Genomic DNA, 17,722 nt, shown 5'->3' with positions numbered 1-17,722 from the left:
ACGTCAGCGGCTCCTCCGACCCCAGGACACGTCGGCCCAAGGCCTCCCTGCTGGAGACCGAGGGGGTCCACAGCTTGCTCACAGGGTGCTGGCGCTGCCGGGCCCTCACCGGGCTGCCTGCTGGGCCTGGAGGCCTGGTGCTCAGCATTGCCAGCATCCACGTCCTGGGCCCCGACCGCAGCCAGGCTCCGTGCCGCAGCCTCTCCCCGACCTCGCTCAGCGCAGGCCTGGGGCTCACCGGGGACCCAGAGCTGCCCGAGGTGGAGGGGGCACCTGGGAGCTGCCTGGGTGCCAGGAAGCGCGTGGCAACTGGAATGCCGAGCTGAGGGCCAGTGGGCGCTAGGGGTGGGTTTTGGGGCTGGGAAGCTCCCACAGAGCCCCACCTGCTGTCCTGGCCCCGCATCTGGCCGCCGGGGGTCACTCGGCACAGGAGGGAGGGCTCTCGTCCTCCACGGTCAGCGGCCCCTGGTTCTCACGCTCATCCACGCTCAGGAGTGAGTGTGTGACACCCACCGGCTGCTGTGTTTGGCGGTGGAGGGGTTGTGATTTTTCTGGAACAACCCCTTCCTCTGGAGGAGGGGTCTCTGTGGTAGGTGAGCCGGTGCAGACCTGGGTCCAGAACCCGGGTCTGTCCCTCCCTGCTTCCCGGCTGTCGCCTCCATAATCCCCAGCAGTAGGAGGGAAGAGCCGCGGGCAGTGCTGGGGTCCATGCCCAGGACGGCACCCGAGGCCCCGGCCCGAGGCCCTGAGCTGGAAATCCCAACATCCAAGCTGGGTGCCTCAGGGCCCCCTGGGCGCAGGGGGAGGCTCCCACCACCCGAGCTGGAGACAGAGCCCACCTGTCCCCTGAGCTGGGCGGGAACTGGGGGCAGACCTTGCTCCTCTGAGATCGCGGGGTCACAGCCCCCCCACCACAGAGCTCTCTCCAGGCAGCCTCAGCTGCTCCCTCCTCTCCTTGGCGTCGCAGCTGGAGGTTAGGGGGCCGGGGGGGTGGGGGGAGCACCCCACAGCCCCCTCAGAGGCCTGCTCCCACCTCCTGAGGTCTGGCTCCCTCCTACCCTGGCCTCGTGGGGACCACGGGGCTCCCCGAGGCTGACTCGGCCTGGCCTTGCTCCCATTGGGGCCAGGGTGGAGGTCTCTGCGCCCCCTCCCCGTGGCCTCTCTTCCCCGATTTTTCGAAAAGCCGAAGTGACATAACAGAGCGAGTGTATTTATATCTGATGTAAACAATCTCCTTAGCGAGAAGTCCTCATCCTGAATTAAACCTGTTTATTCCCTCCGTGCCCTCAATTCCGGGAGCCCAGGGTGGCAGGGGTGGCCGTGGGGCACTGAGCCGGCCAGGAGCCCACGCGGTCCTCCAGCCCTGTCACCATCCCGTGGGCAGCCCGGCTGTGTGGTTTCAGCAGCCCCACCCGACCTGGGCTTAGGGGATGGAGCCCTGCCCCCCAAGAAGGGTGGAGGGGTAGGAGCAGGGGCGGCAGAGCTGTGGGCAGGGTATGGGTGCAGCACGGGGGTCGGGGCGCGGACCAGCAGGACGTGTCGTCGCCCCAGCCCCGTCCCAGCCTTGCCCGCCCGGGGAGAGGTCGTGGGTGACATGGGTCAGCTGGCGGGGGGGGGGGGGGGACAGCACTACCCCTGGGCCTGCAGAGTGCCACCCGGTGTCCTGTTCTCTGAACCGGCCCAGACCCCGGGGAGGTGGGCATCGTCCTCTCCCTTTCCAGGTGGGGAAGGGGGGCTCTGGGGATGCAGGATGGGGCGGGCCCTGGGGCGCGGGTCCTGGTCCTCCCGCCTCTGCCCCAGCCCTTGGGGGAAGGGGTGTGCCTGGAGGCGGCTCATCACTCTGCTGTCTGGCACCCTCTGAGGCCGGAGGCGGCCGGAGGTAAATATTAGGGCCTGTTTAGATTAAGCTCCATTAATAGCAGAAAATGTCACGGCGGCGCCCGTCCCAGCTTCCTGGGGGCCTCTGGTGCCGGGGGCGGGCGTGGAGGGCCCCGTGGGAGATGGATGTCCCCCCTGATGCCCTGGATCCAACTCCACACACCCCGGGTCCCCCTCCCTCAGGAGGCTCTGTGTCCCCCCACCCAGCCCGCCAGGGGGCCAGGAGGCAGGTGCCAAGGAGGTGAGGACACTCCACCGGCCAGGGGCGCCCCCACACAGTTCACAGAGGAGCGCACCGAGGCCCGGAGGTGTGAGGGGACCCCCGCAAGGCTGCCCAATGCCACCCAGGAGGAGCACCGTCCAGACAGACTTCCTGGTCCCAAAGCCAAGGCCGTCCCCGCCCCGACCAAGACAGGAGCCAGGGAGGCTGGGAGGGAGGAGGCGGCCCAGGGAGAGGGGAACGGATCCCCCAGCCTCGACCCCTGCTGCTCCCTGGCTGTGTTGTCCCCCTGCCCCCCATTTCCACATGACCCCTGCCCCGTGGAGCCCCCCCACCTCCTCTGCCCTAGAGCCCCTCTCCTACCCTCCACACCCCCTCCACACGCCTTCCCTTCCCAGTCTCTGCCCTGTACCTGCCCCAACTGTCCACCGTTCGGGTCCTGTCCCTCCCTCTGGGCCCGGGGCCCGCCTGCCGGAGTCCTTCCCACCCAGGACCAGCCCCCACCTGACCACTGGGCTTGGTCCCTTGCTGAGCCCTCGGGGACCCTGCAGGAGAACCCCCAGGAGTCCGAAGCCCGGTGGCACAGCTGGGGTGCTCAGGGTCCCGTGCTACGCCAAACAGGACCAGCCAGGCAAGGGCATCAGGGGGCTTCCTGGAAGGGGAGGCTGGAGGCCCTTCCCTCCGGGTCCTCACGGCGCCCACCTGGCTCGCCGCCCCCTCCCCGCTGGGCCTCTCCCGGAGGCTTCAAGCATCGAGGGCTCCGGAGCCTGGGCAGGCTGGCAGGGCCAGGACACTCCACCCCTGTATTGCAGATGGAGAACGGGAGGCCCAGTGGGTGAGGGGCCCCGAGGGCCACGCACAGTCCCCAGAGCCACTAGCTCTGGGCCCCCTCCAAGCCTCAGCCCCCCTGTCTATGAGCAGGAGCTCACTGCCCGGTCCTGCTCCCCAGGACTGACACAGCCCCGGCCCCCTGCAAAGGCGACGGAGGGGGGACAGCGGAACCTGGCAAGCGGAGTCCCTGCGAGGGGCCCTGAGACCTCGGCCGCATCCTGCCCCTCCAGGCCTGGTGCCTCAGCTGTAACCCCGAGTTCAGACCCAGTGTCTTGCCAGCGCAAGGCTAGATCCTGGGGTCCAGCTGACAGAAAGGACTTAAATGGGAGAAGCAGTGTCTGTTTATAAACTGGCCAGAGCCTCTGCCTCCCTCCCCCTCCCGCTGCCCCTCAGCTCCCACTGCTCTAGCTGGGGGAGGGGTGCCTGGGCAGGGAGGGGCACTCACAAGGCAGGGCGCCCCCAGGCACACCCCAGGCCGGGCAGGCCTTCCCAGGGCGCGGTGCACCAGAGTGGGGGCTCCGGACAGGGTCCCGCAGGAAGCGGGGTGGGGCGTGAGCGTGATGGGAGGAGTGGGCCAGGTGCACGGTCACCTGCCCTGCACTAACCCAGGCATCAGTACGTCCCCAGGGTGTCCCAGGGTGCCCCAGACCCTCACATCCAGGGACTACGGGAGCCGAAGGGCATCTGGCCCCTGCGTGCCCCAACTGCCCAGACGGCACCAGGGGCCTTTGGGACCTGCTTCATGGAGAGTCCTGGGGCGCAGGAGGGCCTTCCTACCCCACCTACCCGGTACCTCTCCTTGTGGCCTGCTGCGGGGGGCAGGGGAGATCGAAGGTCAAGCTCTAGTCTCTGGGACTGAGGTCCAGGGGTCTGACCCCAGCTCCAACCTGTCCTCTCCAGACCAAAGCCATGGGGGCAGGTGTGGGAGCAGCTCCGGGACCCACAGAGAGGGCGTCATGGCCCAGCCCAGCCCAGGGTGCGCCTCCAGGGACAGAGTCCAGGGAGGTAACCGGGTGTCCCGCCCAGGCCAGGTCCCTTCTCCAACCCGAATGAGTCACCTGCCGCTCTGGGCCTCTGTTCCCTCTTCTGTCAAGGGGGTTCTTTGACAGCCTCCGCCTTTAGGCGTGGTGTGAGAATTGTGTGCATGTGTGTGCGCATGTGTGCGGTGAACACACATGCATTGTGTGCGATGTGTAGTCCCGTGCATTTATGGTGTCATGTTACATGTGTGGTGCACGTTCGCATGTGCGTGTTTGGTCCTGTGTGTTGGTGTGTTTGGTGTGTGTACATATGATGTATGTGAGCATGTTGTGTGAATGCGTGTGCCTGTGTGTGCATATCTGTGTGTGCTGTACGTGTATGCATGTGTATGTACTTGTTGTGTGTATGTATGCAAATGTACATGTGCCTTGTGTGTGTGTGGCATGCATGTGTGTTTTGTATGTGTGTGTAAATGTGTATGTGCTGGGTGTGCATGTGTGACTGTGTATCTTGTGTGCATTTGTTGCGCGCATGTGTGCATGTGTGTCGTGTACTTGTATGTGTGTTGCGTGTGCATGCACATGTGTGGTGTGCGCATGTGTGTGTGACATGTGTCGCACCCCTGCACCCCGTGCCGGTGACTGAGACCCCGCGGGTTAAGCCCTACCCCCGAGCTTCCCGGGCACCCGCACATGCCGTGAGGCGGGCAGCGGTGAGAAAGGCTCAGGCCCAGGGCGGGAGGGGGCGGGCAGGAGTCCCGGGCATTTTCAGGGGACCCCCCAGACCCGCCCAGCTCCTGCCCCGGTCAGGGAGGCCTGCCGGACAACGGCGTCTGGGGCCGGGGCCACCAGGTGGCGCTGCAGGCCCGGGAGAGGCCGCCGGGGTGCCTGCACCTGCAGGACTGGGCCTTGGGGGGACGACCCCAGCGGGTGGACGACACTGGGAGGCTCAGAGGAGCCGGCGTCCGGCCCCCCAGGGGGCAGCGTGGCCTCGAGGCAGGGCCCCCCCTCCGCCCTGTGGCACGGGCTGCGCTGCGCGGGTCACTCGGGGAGCTGAAGGCCCCGAAGGCCACACGGGGTCCCCGGGTTAGAGCCTCATTCCCTCTCCCGACCCTGAGGGGGTCAGACAGTGGCCGGGCCGTGGGGCCGCGCGTGGGCGGAGAGAGCAACACAGCCGGGCTGCGATGTCCTGGCGCGTCCCCAGCCCCAGCGCCGGCACCTGCCGCCGAGCCGGCAGCCAGGAAGCCAGGCGCCCGCACCAGACGAGGACACAGCGACACAGCGACACAGCAGCCTGGCCGCGAGCCCCTCGGGGGTCCGGGCCCTGCCGTCGGCCGAGGGACAGGCCCGTCTGTACTGGCCAGGGTTGGCCTGTGCCCAGCTGTCCCGTCTCTCCCTGGAACCCGTTTATCTGCGTGGTCAACCGTCGCACTTAGTCAACACTCTCACTGACGTGTGAGTGGTTGTAAGTTGGAGGCCTGTCCCCTTTCCCTGCATTTTCCTCACAACCACCTGAGAAGTTAGCTTCTCGGCGCATCACTCACCGTTGATCAGTCACTCGACAAGCATTCACGGAGCACCTGCTCTGCTGCTTGGCATTAAACAGGAGGATGCGGGGATGCATGAGGTGCAGTCCCCGTCCCAGAGAGGCCACTGCTCTAATCTGGGGGGCGAGGTCCTGCAGAGGAAGTGATGTGGAGCTGGGTTTTGAAGGATGAATAGGAGTTTGCGTCTCGGAGAAACAAGAGGGGACATCTCCAGCAGCAGACACCGCGGGGGTCGGGGCTCAGAGGTGTGGAGGGGAGGCCAGGTTATGGCGAGCACAGGGGGGCCAAAAGCCTGGTGGGATGGCACAGGGACCTCAGGCGGGGTCACTTCTCTCTCTGGGCCTCGGTTCCCTTGTCTATAAAATGAGGATGAAAACACCACCTCCCTGATGCGCTGATGGCTGTGGAAAGTGCCAGGCGAATGCTAATGTTCCCTATTTAATTTTCCATGCTCTTTTTTGAGGCCAGGGTTATTTCTGTCCACACTTAGCTATTTCCAGGCCCAGAGCTCGTCCTTTCCCACAGAGGACTCCCCGCTCCCAGGCCACAGTGGGAGGGCAGGGGTGGGGGCATGAGGGCCAGACACCGAGTCTCTTCCAGGAAGAGCCGCAGACCCCATCGATGAGGCAGGAGCAGGCTGGGCACCCCCCCCCCATGTCCCGGGGAGCCCAGGGCACCACCGGCCCAGCCTGAGAACACCGGGGGCACGCGGCTCCAGTCCCGAGCCCCTTTCCCAGATAAGGTGGGACCGAGGCCCAAAAGATGTCAGGGGAAGGGGACAAGAAGCATTTACCAACATGAATGATCTCATCACCGCCTGCCCGGAAACCGCCCTGCTGCTGCCCGGCTGGCCTGCAGATGAGCCTCCCCGTTGCCATGGTGACCCCCTGGTGGGCCCAGCCCCTCCCCCCGGCCACCCTCAGTTCGTTACAGATCCGGATCCGGATCCAGATCCGGGGAGACTGACCCATGACCCAGGGGCGTCAACCCTGGAAGGATGAGGTGGGCCCCTAAGGGAGGGGCTGGAGTGCAGGGTGCCACTCCTCCTGCGAACCGCCAGCCTGGGGTCTTCCCGGCACCAGAGAGGGCCCACGGGTTCTCTGCTGCTGGCCCAGCGCCCCGGACAGCCTGGGCGACCTCTCCCAGCCCCCACCACGTGTCCCCACTCTGAGACCCTGCGGGCCCTCCTGGGAGGACATCCCTTGGGCTCCCTCCCTGCAGGACCATCTCCATAGGGTCCTCCCTCCACATCCCTGGGGGTCCCTCCCTGCAGGATCTTTCCCATAGGGTCCTCCCTCCAGGTCCCTTCCTAGCTGTCCAGAGGCCTTGCTGGGGGCAGGGTCGGGGGTGGCATCTAGGCCCTCTGGGGTTAGCCAGGAGGGAGCAGGGAAGGGCCTGTGGGTGTGCAGAAGGATGCAGAATGAGAGGCCAGGAGGGAGGGAGGACTTGGCAGGAGTAGGGCCGTTTGCACAAGGCGGGGCCCACTGACCTCAGCACAAGGCCCTTGCAGGGGCGCTGGGAATGCTGCGGCCCTAATAGTGATGTTTGCAGTTGGGGTGCACGGAGTGGGGACACATATCCTGCTCAGAACTCTGTCTCCGGGAGCTGGGAGCTTCAAGAATCTTCAGACCCACCGGTTCTGAGAACTTGGAATTGTGGAACTTGCCAATTTGGGAACATCAGGCAGGAAGGTCCCCTGCAGAATAGCTCATGAGCTCCTGCAGCCTGCAGGGACCGGGCACACCCCTGGCTGACCCCTCCCTGGCCCATCCTGCTAGGGAACTGGGAGCCACCAAGGCCAGGCCCCCAGGCCCACGGGGAGGACAGGCCTAGAGCAGAGAGGGGTTCAGGAGAGAGCACGGCAAGGACCCCACAAAGACGGGCTCCAACCCACACGGCTCTGGGCTCCTGGCCGGCCACTCCGCCCTCTGCTCCAGGACCCCCTGCCTGACCACCCAGAGCAGACACAGACCAAGGCAGCCCAAAGGTCCAAGGCAGCCCAAGGCAGCAGACGGGCAGATACAAAGCCACGAAGGGGAGCATCCCCTAACCCACAGAGGGATGAAGCCTGGGTACCCAGGTCACAGGCCCAGGGCGTGTGATCCCCTTCACATGAAGCATCCAGAGCAGAAACAGCCACAGAGATGGGGGGGCCTGTGAAGGGGGTGGCCAGGTGTTGCAGGGTGGCCTGGGTGGTCGCTTAGTGGGCGTGGGGCTTCCTTTCGGGGTGATGGAAATGTTCTGGAAGGAGATGGAGGTGGTGGCTGCACAGCATCACGAGTGTGCCAATCGCCACTGAATTGTTCACTTTAACATGGTTGATTCTATGTTACCTGAATCTCAATTATAAAACAAAACAAAACAAAACAAAACAAAACCTATTTGGGACACCCGGGTGGCTCAGCGCTTGAGTGCCTGCCTTCAGCCCAGGGTGTGATCCTGGAGTCCCAAGATCGAGTCCCGCATCAGGCTCCCCGCAGGGAACCTGCTTCTCCCTCTGCCTCTGTCTCTCTCTGTGTGTCTCTCATAAGTAAATAAATAAAATCTTAAAAAAAAAAAAAAAAAAAAAAAAACAACCAACAACTAAGAAGACCTCCTGAGGGTGCCTGGCTGGCTCAGTCGGTAAAGCATGTGACTCTTGATCTTAGGGTCTTGGGCTTGAGCCCTGCATTAGGTGTAGAGGTTAGTTAAAATTTCATTTAACGTTTTTATTTTTATTTATTTTTTTAAAGATGTATTTATTTATGATAGACATAGAGAGAGAGAGAGGCAGAGACACAGGAGGAGGGAGAAGCAGGCTCCACGCTGGGAACCCGACATGGGACTCGATCCCGGGACTCCAGGATCGCGCCCTGGGCCAAAGGCAGGCGCCAAACCGCTGAGCCATCCAGGGATCCTCATATTTTTATTTTTTTAAAGATTTTATTTGAGAGAGGGGGAAAGAAAGAGCAAGACAGAGAGAGCACGAGCAGGGTGAGGGGCAGAGGGAGAAGCGGGCTCTCTCCTGAGCAGGAAGCCTGATGTGGGGTGATCTCAGGATCCTGAGATCATGACCTGAGCCAAAGGCAGGTGCTCAACCACTGACCACCCAGGTGCCCCCTTAAATAAAAAGATCTTATCTAATAAACAGGGCTAAGGCTATCCCACAGGATTGCTGAAGGGATTAAGCAGGTGTGAAGCAGCCAGCCCTGCCCCCCACCAAGGGCAGAGGAACAGGGGTCACCATGGGAAAGTGCGATCACAAGGACCCTCACTGCTGGCTCTGGATGCTTCCAGGGAAATCCTTTAAAAAAAAAAAAAAGATTTTATTTATTTATTCATGAAAAACAGAGAGAGAGAGAGAGGCAGAGACACAGGCAGAGGGAGAAGCAGGCTCCCTGCAGGGAGCCCAACGTGGGACTTGATCTCGGGACTCCAGGATCACGCCCTGGGCTGATGGCAGGTGCCAAACTGCTGAGCCACCCAGGGATCCCCTTTCCAGGGAAATCCTAAAGGATCATAGAGACTGGCTGGTAGACTCAGCCATCTGCGGCGTCACCCCCACCCTTGCCATCCCCCAGGGACCCCCACGCCACTTGGGTTGGGAGTGCCACAGCGATTTGCCTTAGAAGAGCGTGGGTGCAGCCTGGGGGGTCGGGGGTCACAGGCCTGTGTGCCAGCCCGAGCCCAAGCCCACCCATCTCGATTGGCCATCCTGTGGGTGGGGGCCAGCCAAGGGCTCCTAGTGACCGCTGCTGAGGGTCCTAGGACCGGCCTGACCCCGCGCTGCCACCTAGCGCAGCGCCTCGGCTGGCCTCTGGTCCCAGAAAACCTGCCTAAGTCTCCTGGCCGCTCCAGCACGGATTTAGTGGCTTAAAACTATACACATTTACTGCGTCCCGGTCTGGAGGTCAGAAGTCCTAAGATCAAGGTGGAACTGGGGCTGCCTCCCCCGGAGCCTCCGAGGACAGTCCCTGCCCCTCCACGGCGCCTTCTGCTCCTTCCAGCGGGGAAGCTCCGGCCTCCCCGGGGCCCACCCCGGGCCCCATCACGGCGAGTCCCCCTCCCTCCCTGCCCCCTCGGCACACTGCTGCCCCGAGCGACGCTCGGAGAGGCCACGCTCCCCGGGCCCAGGGCTGCACACGGGGTCTGGCGCCCGGCACACGGGACAGACGTCAAGCCAGGTGCCTGTCAGGGAGTGTCCTCGGTGTCCTCTCCACACCCACCCTGCCGCCCTGGGCCCCGCCTTGGCAAGCCTTCCCGTGTTCCAAGGCCTTGGCCACGCCAACCACTCAAATAAATTAATGTTCCCATGGCCGCTGACTCACGGGTGAGAACACCAAGGCCCTGCCAACGGCTGCCGGCCCCCCGCCTGCCGGGAGCAGCCCCCCCGCCCGGGAGCAGCGGGCCGTGGGCTGAGAAGCCCCAGCTGCCTGCACCAGGGCCCGCCCGCGAGTCTAGGGGTTCCGCACCCAGGCCTGGGGTTGGGGGGCGCTCCTGCCTCAGGGATGAGGACACAGGCTGCGCGGGGGAGGGACCCCAGAGTCCGTGTCCTCCCCTCGCTGTGCCACCGCAGGAGCCTGACCCCGGCCGCTAACCTGGAAGCTGCCCCCTGCCCCCACCCGTCCCCACTCGCACCCCTCCCACTCACGTCCCATCCCCTCCTTGGAAAAGAAGCTTCAGCTCACACTTCTGGGCCTGGGGTGCCCTCAAGGACTGCTGTGGTTCCTTAGCTTAGAGGTGCCCAGGAGAGGGGTGCCTGGGGGGCTCAGCCAGGATCTCGGGGTCCTGGGATGGAGCCCATCATCATCACCATCACCATCGGGCTCCCTGCTCAGCAGGGAGCCTGCTTCTCCCTCTCTCTCTGCCCCTCCATGCTCTCTCTCATTGTCTCTCTCTCTCAGATAAATAAATAAAATTTAAAATTTTTTTTTCTTTAAAGAGAGCCCAGGAAGGGCAGCCCCAGTGGCTCAGCAGTTTAGCACCACCTTCAGCCCAGGGATCGAGTCCCACGTCGGGCTCCCTGCGTGGAGCCTGCTTCTCCCTCTGCCTGTGTCTCTGCCTCTCTCTCTCTGTGTCTCTCTCTCATTCTCTCTCTCTCTCTCTCTCTGTGACTCTAATAAATAAACAAAATCTTTAAAAATAAAAAATAAAATTAAAAAGAGCCCAGGAGAGAACCAGCCCCCAACCCCTCCAAGCCAGGGGGACCTTGGGGACCCCAGGGTCAGGAGACTGAGACCCACACAAGGAAAATGGGAGGGATGTGGAGTGAGAGTCCCCGGGGGGCACAGCCCCCAGGCTCCGTTGCCCCCCACACACACTGCCCATGGGCCTTGCAGGGGGGCCACCTGCGCCTCAGCTCTACCTGGGCGGGAGGGGGGAGAGCCGTGGGAGCAGAAGGCCCAGTGCCCAGCTGTGGCAGGCGTGGGGTTTGCTGGGGCAGAGAGCAGGAGGGTCTCGGGGTGCGGTTGGCTGGTCTGCAGCTCAGACCCTGCTCTGCAAAGGGCCTCGGCAGGGACCACACAGAGCCTGCACCTCCCCGTCTGTAAAACAGGCCGAGCCGAAGCGTGCACCCGGGGCTCCCAGGGCCAGTGGGGGACAACCACTGCCCCAGGACCTTGGCCCCTCGCGGGCAGAAGCCCTGATCCAGCCGGTCAGCTCCGAAGGTGCAGCTCAGGGACTGCAACCCAGCTCCGGCTGGCCCCACAGCCCCCACCGCCTCTCCCCACCTGGACGTGAAGCTGGGAGACGCATCACGCTCCCCAGGCCACCCAGACCAGGGCCCAGGGACCTGGGTCTTTCTGGACGTTTGGCAGACGAGGTTTTTAAAAGACTAGATTTTTAAAATTTCATATTCTGTGAAACTCTTCGGGACGTGCCCCCCGTTTTCCCCAGTGTTGGAGAGCTGCAGGAGCGCACCGACCTCCGCGGTGTCGGCCGGGGTTATTTTCAGCAGACCTTGGTGTGGTCACCGTTTGGATTAAAGGTTCCCGGGGCGTCGGGCTTCGGGGCGCAGAAATGGTGGGACGCAGAGAGGGCGGGGAGTGGTGTCTCCCTCCTAATCAAGGTGTGACTCGGGACACAACAGCTCCTACAGCCCGGAGGAGAGTGGACAAACCGGGAGGGGAGAGGCTGAGACGGGAAGCGATGTTATCGGGGCTGCCGAGATGGTAATTACAGACCTCTCCATTGTTCACAGATCTCAGGGCGCTTTTTATCTCATTCTGCTCACCTCTGCTCTGCCCAGGCAAGCCTGGCTCACGGGGCAGGATGGGGGCTGTTGTCTAGCTGCGAACTGTGCGCAAACAGGCACCGGGACGCGTGGGCCTCAGGAAATCCTGCCAAGGACCAGCTGGACTCTGGGGCCTGGGAGTCCCTGCCCTCCGTTTCAAAAACAGAAATATCTTGGGGGCAGGGGAGGGGTTCCCAGAGGCCCCCAGAGCGTGAATGGGGTCACCATGACACCCCAGAGGGCCGCGCTCGGGCGCTCTGAGAGGTGCGAGCCTGGAGCCCGTGGTACCAGGCATCACCTCGACCAAGTCGCAGCTGCCTTAAGGCTGAAGAAAGATCCGGAATGCGGCCTCCTGGGGTCTCAGCTTCCTCTGCTGCGTGACCTAGGGTGCCCGCCCTGGGCTCAGCTCTCTCCCTGCAGAGAATGAGTAGGCCCTGGGGAATAGTGTAGTCGGCCACCTGCAGCAGGGACCCAGGCCCTTCCCCGCGGGGCTGGGGCCAGTGCAGGGCGGGGCGGGGGGGCTGCCTGCCTGATGCACCCCTTCCTGATCTCCGCCCCCCACACTCGACCCCAATCGCCTCCCACTTCCACACTATGCCTTTGCACTCGCCGTTCCTGCTGCCTCCCATGCCTTTCCCTTGGTGAGCTCTTCATCCTTGGAGACGCAGCTTGGCTGCCACCCTATCCGGGAAGCTTTCTCCCACTCTGGGCCTCTCCGAGCATACGGCTCCCGTGTCCCAAGCAATCCCGGCACCTTGTCCTCATCTCCGTAATTTCGGCCGTGCTGGACGGCCACCACGCAGGTTCACCCTCATGTCTCCCAGAGCCCTGTGAGCCCATAGCTGTGGGTCTCGCTCCCATGAGCTGACATAGGGCCCACCCAGAGGAGCTATTCGTGAAGGCTCAGGGACAGAATGTGGAAGCCTGTAGGGTGGGCTCCCAGGAGGAGGGGCCACAAGCAGGGATGTGGGTTTAGGCTGTGGACGGGTGGATGGTGCGGACACCATTCCCAGGCTGATCTTTGATCATCCACACCAGACCCCCAGGGAGAGGCTATTCTCTATCCCATGCTATAAATGGGGAAACTGAGGCCCAGCGGTGAAGGGTGATGTGACACCAAGGTCACGTCAGGTGTCAGTAGTCATGCCCAGTACAGACCATGGGACTATAGACCACAGGATACGGCACAGGCTCTCCTGACCCTGCTCCCCAGCACCACGCTGCTGACAAATGGCTCACTTTGGCAGAGGACCACTGCCCCCCCCCCCCACTCCTCCCACCCCACAGTGCTGCAGCTCTGGTCTCTCGATGCCCAAGTTGGCGTGAGTGCTCAGGTACATGTGTGCACACGTGCACATGCTCCTTGGGTCCCCCGGACACCCTCTCCAGCTGGGTCTGCCCACATCGCGGCCCAGGTGTGTGCGCAAGGGCTGGGATTGGGGAGGCAGCCACAAGGACCTGTAGGTTGGGCTGGGTCACAGTCAAGGACGTGGGCCAGACAGCTGACAGAGTGCAAAGGGCTCCGACTTTGAGCAGGAACTTGTGCCCAGATCCCTGCCAGCAAGAGGTTACAAACACGGGTACGAGGAAGACACCCCACGCGTGGCTGGCCCTGCTCTCTGGGTCTCGGGCAGCGTGCACCCACGGGGGTGAAGAGTTGGTTCCAGGCCACCGCGTGCCACCTGGAGATGACTGCGCTGAGACATCTAGCTTCAGGTAGTGCTCTGATGTGTCACTTGCTGAGCCCTGACCCTGGCCACACACCAACCCTGATCCTGGTGCACAACGAATCCTCATGGTGGTCACATACTGAGCCCCAATTCCACTCACACGCTGGCTATGATCTTGGTATACAATGACTCCTGATCCCAGTCACACGCTGACCCTTGATCCCAGCCGCAGGCTAAGCTTCCATCCTGGTCCTATACTGAGCCATGATCCTGATCATACTCTGAGTCCTGACCTTGCTCACAAACCTGCTGGCCAGACCCAGTCATGTGTCCCAGCCAGTTCAGGGATGAGGGAGGGATTAGGGGAAATGCAATCCTTCTGGACCTAGAAAAGAAGAGAACTGGTTCTCTTCTGCGGGGTCATGTCTGTGAGCCCGAGGACCTGTATCTGCTCCGAGGAGCCTTGTTCTAATACACACGGAGGGCTCTAAACCTTGGGGTGGGCCCCGGCACAGCCTCCCAAATGCCCAGGACCTCACTTTGGCCCTCCCAGAACACCACTCCCTGCTCTGTGCCCCCACTGCTAGAAGTGAACATAAAGGCTAGTGCAACGATTTATCATCAACCTAAATAAACAGGCTCCAGACTCTGGCAGGATTTCCCCACTGAATCCTCACAACTTATTTTGTAATTATATCTCAGTAATCCATTTAATAGGGGAGGACACGGAGACTCAGAGAGGTGAAGGAACTTGCCTGAGGAAACACAGCCCATTCACAGCAGAGCACAGTTTGAATTCAGGATCATGGGACCCCAAGAGCAGCCTCCCTCCCCGTCCACCCCAGCTGCCTGGCTAATCTGCTCATTCAGCCTGTTCCAGGGTCCTACTGCCCCTGCCAGGGTTGGGGTGGGAGTTCTAAAGATGAATCAGGGTCCTCTCCACCCCATAAGCATGTAGGCTGGTTTCCATACTGTTTCTGCCACCCAGGAGCTCAGTGACCTTGGGCAAGTTACCTAACCTCCCTGAGCTACTATTCCTAGTCTGTAAATGGGCTATTAAGAAGATTTATTTTCTGCATAAATAAGAGATAATGCCAAAAAAAAAAAAAAAAAAACCGAAACCTCAGCACAAAGCCTGCTACACAGGACATCCTTAATAATTGTCAGCTGCTGGCAGCATCTCATGAATGTTTGCTCAACACTGAAAAAGCCAGGAGTGTTATAGGATCAAAGCTGTGTGACCCCAATGATGGGATTTCAGGTACTGAGCTTGCATTTGGGGAAGGGAGCCCTAGGAAGGCCCCTGAGGCCCATGTCAGGGCCCCTCACTGTCTGGTAGGTTACCGGGAAGTTGGTTAAGGAGATTATGGGGCCCTCAAGACCAGTCTCCCTCTTCTCACCCTATTAGAACAAGTGTTGCCCTCTGCTCAGGGAATTGATAACAAACTCATTTCTGCTAAGCGCTGGCCTGTCTCCAGAACCTGGGATGTGACCATCATCGCAGCCGCATGAGCCCTCTTATATCAGAGTCCTGAGGACAGGAACAGGTGCTAGCTCAGAGCCCACCACTTGTCCCTCATCTTGCCTCCACTGCCTGTTTTGTCCCCATGCCCGGTTCTTGGCCCCAGAGCCCCTTCATACGGACCCGGGACCCACACTTGAAGACTGAGCTAGTCTGGCTCCGCAGCATGGGTGCTGTTCTCCCCGTGTAGCAAGTGGGGAAATGAGGCTCAGAGGGAGAAGGAAGTGCTGAGGGCCACCGAGGGACGGAAGGGAGGGCCTGTGGGGCTCCTTCTTCTTCCCTAAACTTTCAGCCCGGCCTGCCTGTGCCCACCGTCCAGCTGCAGCAGGGCCTTGGCGGGAGCCCCATCCCCGCCTCAGGGTCAAACGCTGCCCATGCAGACTGAGCAAATGCTTCCTCCTGGGCGGTGGATCCATCCTCCTCTCTCTCCTCCACAGGCCCAGTCAGGCATCAGGCAGCCAGGATAGGGGCGTGCAAGCGGAATACAGTCTGATGCATTTGAAATGGGGAGCAAAGATCCCAGTTCCCAGAGCTTGGGCAGGGCAGACGGCGGGGAAGGCGAGGTGCAGCCCTGGTGCACCCCTGGACGCCCCACTATGCACCAGCCAAGTGCACGAATCCCGACGTGCAGCATGAATTCTGGAACTCGAGGTGGGCAGCGAGTCCTGGGGAACAACCCCCAGCGCACCTGCCGCCCGGGTGCCCACCTGGACTCTGGCTCCTCCCTCCACCACCCACCCGTGCCCAGCAGGTGATTCCAACCCCCCCCTTCCCCTAACTTAGTTCTCACCGAGCAAATAAAAGAATAAGGCATATGGACAGTCAGGGACACCAGAGAGGGCGCTCAGGTGCACGGCCACCGTGGGCGACCCGTGACTCAGCGGCCGGAGCCACCGCGGAGAGGCTGCGCTGCCTGCGGGCAGGACCCCAGCGCCGCGCATGCCCAGAGGGCACACCGCCCGCGGGCGGGGCTCCCGGGGCCGGGCATGCGCAGAGGACGCACCGCCCGCAGGCCGGGCTCCCGGGGCCGGGCATGCGCAGAGGGTGCACCGCCTGCGGGCGGGGCTCACGGGCTGAGCATGCGCAGGGCCTCTCCCAGACCCGCCAATCAGGGGAGGGGGGGCGGCCGAGCCCCGGGGACAGCGGGGTCGCGGGCGCGGAGCCCCCGGGGGCGGTCAGCGAGCCCCCCGCGCCCGGCCGGCCTGGAGGCACACCTGGAGGCACACCTGGGGGCCGATCCTGCAGACCTGCACACCCCCCCACGCCCCGACCTCTGTCTGCCTCCGGCTCCCGTTGCTCCTGCAGAAGACCAACGTCCCCCCACCCCCAGAAGGCCTGCAGGCAGTGTCCTGCCCCTGTCCCCAGCCTCCCGTCACAGCCCAGCACCTGCTACAGGACATTTGCACTGGCTGCTCCATCCCCCGTCAACACACACACCTCCCCTGCCACGTGCTTCCCCAGGCTTCCCCTAGCCCTCCGTCCCTCCACTCTTTGCCCTCCTGATGCCAACCAGCTCCGAAGGCCTGGGCGCTCCGTCTAAGGGATTAATGCCTCCTCCAGGAAAGCTCTGTTCCCAGCTACACCCCCAGTGCCTCAGCTGGTGCCTGGCAGGCAGCAGGTGCTCAGTCCATACTAGTGGAGGCCGGGGGGCTGCGGAGATGGACACCCGGGGGTCAGTCCCCGTGGACAGTCCTGGCGGCCGAGTTGCAGGATCCCGAGGGCTTACTCAGAGGAAAGATGATCAAGGGGCCTGATGAGTTCACTCGAGTTCACATCCTGGGAGTTGAGCTCAGGGAGAGGACTCCATGCACCAGAAACCTCTCAGAGCGTTGCCATCGTTAGCTGTCCTGTGGGGACGGACATGCGCACACATGAGCCCCCTGAGTTCTCACCCTGGCCCACGAGAGAAGCAACTCAGTGCCCCCATTTCACAGCGAAGCGGCTGGAGGCTGGAGGCTCGGGGAGGTGGATGCCTCACCTAGGCCACGCAGCTAGGATGCTCTGCGGCCCTGAGCCCAGGGCAGGGGTCTGGGCTGCAGAGGAAGCAGGCCTGCTAGCTTGCTTTCATGTCCCCTGAGAGCTCCAGCTATCTCACGGAGCAGCCCTGGTGCACCCCTGGACCCCAGTGTGACCCAGATGCGACCCAGGTGCTGGCGCTCCCGGCCCCTGAGGCTCGCCTCCTGCAGCTGCTGGGGGCTGTTCCTGGCTGAGCGCCCACCGGAGTGTGAAGTGCTTCCCGAGGACTCCCCGGGGAAGCCCCCGCCAGACGCCTGCTGTGCAGTGCATCAAGGAGGAGGCCTTCCTTCCGGGCTCCTCCGCCAGGGCCTCAAGGGTCAGGCCTCGGGTCACCCTCCAGCTGGGACAGGAAGCCTCACATTAGTCTGGAGTCTGGGGTGGGCAGAGGCCGCAGGGCTGAGGACACTAGTTGTCTGTGCTGACTATGACACCAACTGGAGCAGCTCTGCTACACTGCGACCTGCCCCGGGGACACTTGGCACTGCCTTCTGTGCAAGCTGGGACCGGCCATTCCAAGTCCCTCCAGTGCCCCGCCTGGGCTGGCACCTGGAGGGGGAGCCCCGGGCCTGCCACAGCTCTCACCGGGGAGACAGAGGCCTCCCGCCAGCCTCCCTGCCTCCACTGCAATCCCTACACCTGTGCTGTCCGGGTCGGGGTGGCTGCTGGCCCCTTGTGAGCTCTGCAAGTGCCGCTGGTCCAAATTGAGATGCAATGTGTGAAACACGCAGCGGGATCTCCAAGTCCAAGTATGAAAAAAATAATGTAAAATATCTCAATATTTTTTGTATTAAGGACATTTTGAATAATATTTTGGATATATTAGGTTAAGTAAAATATATCATTAAAA

The sequence above is a fragment of the Canis lupus genome, chromosome 14 (assembly GCF_048164855.1).
Source record: "Canis lupus baileyi chromosome 14, mCanLup2.hap1, whole genome shotgun sequence".
In the NCBI taxonomy this organism is placed as follows: domain Eukaryota; kingdom Metazoa; phylum Chordata; class Mammalia; order Carnivora; family Canidae; genus Canis; species Canis lupus.
The sequence above is the reverse complement of the archived record's forward strand: the minus strand, read 5'-3'. Positions refer to the sequence as shown.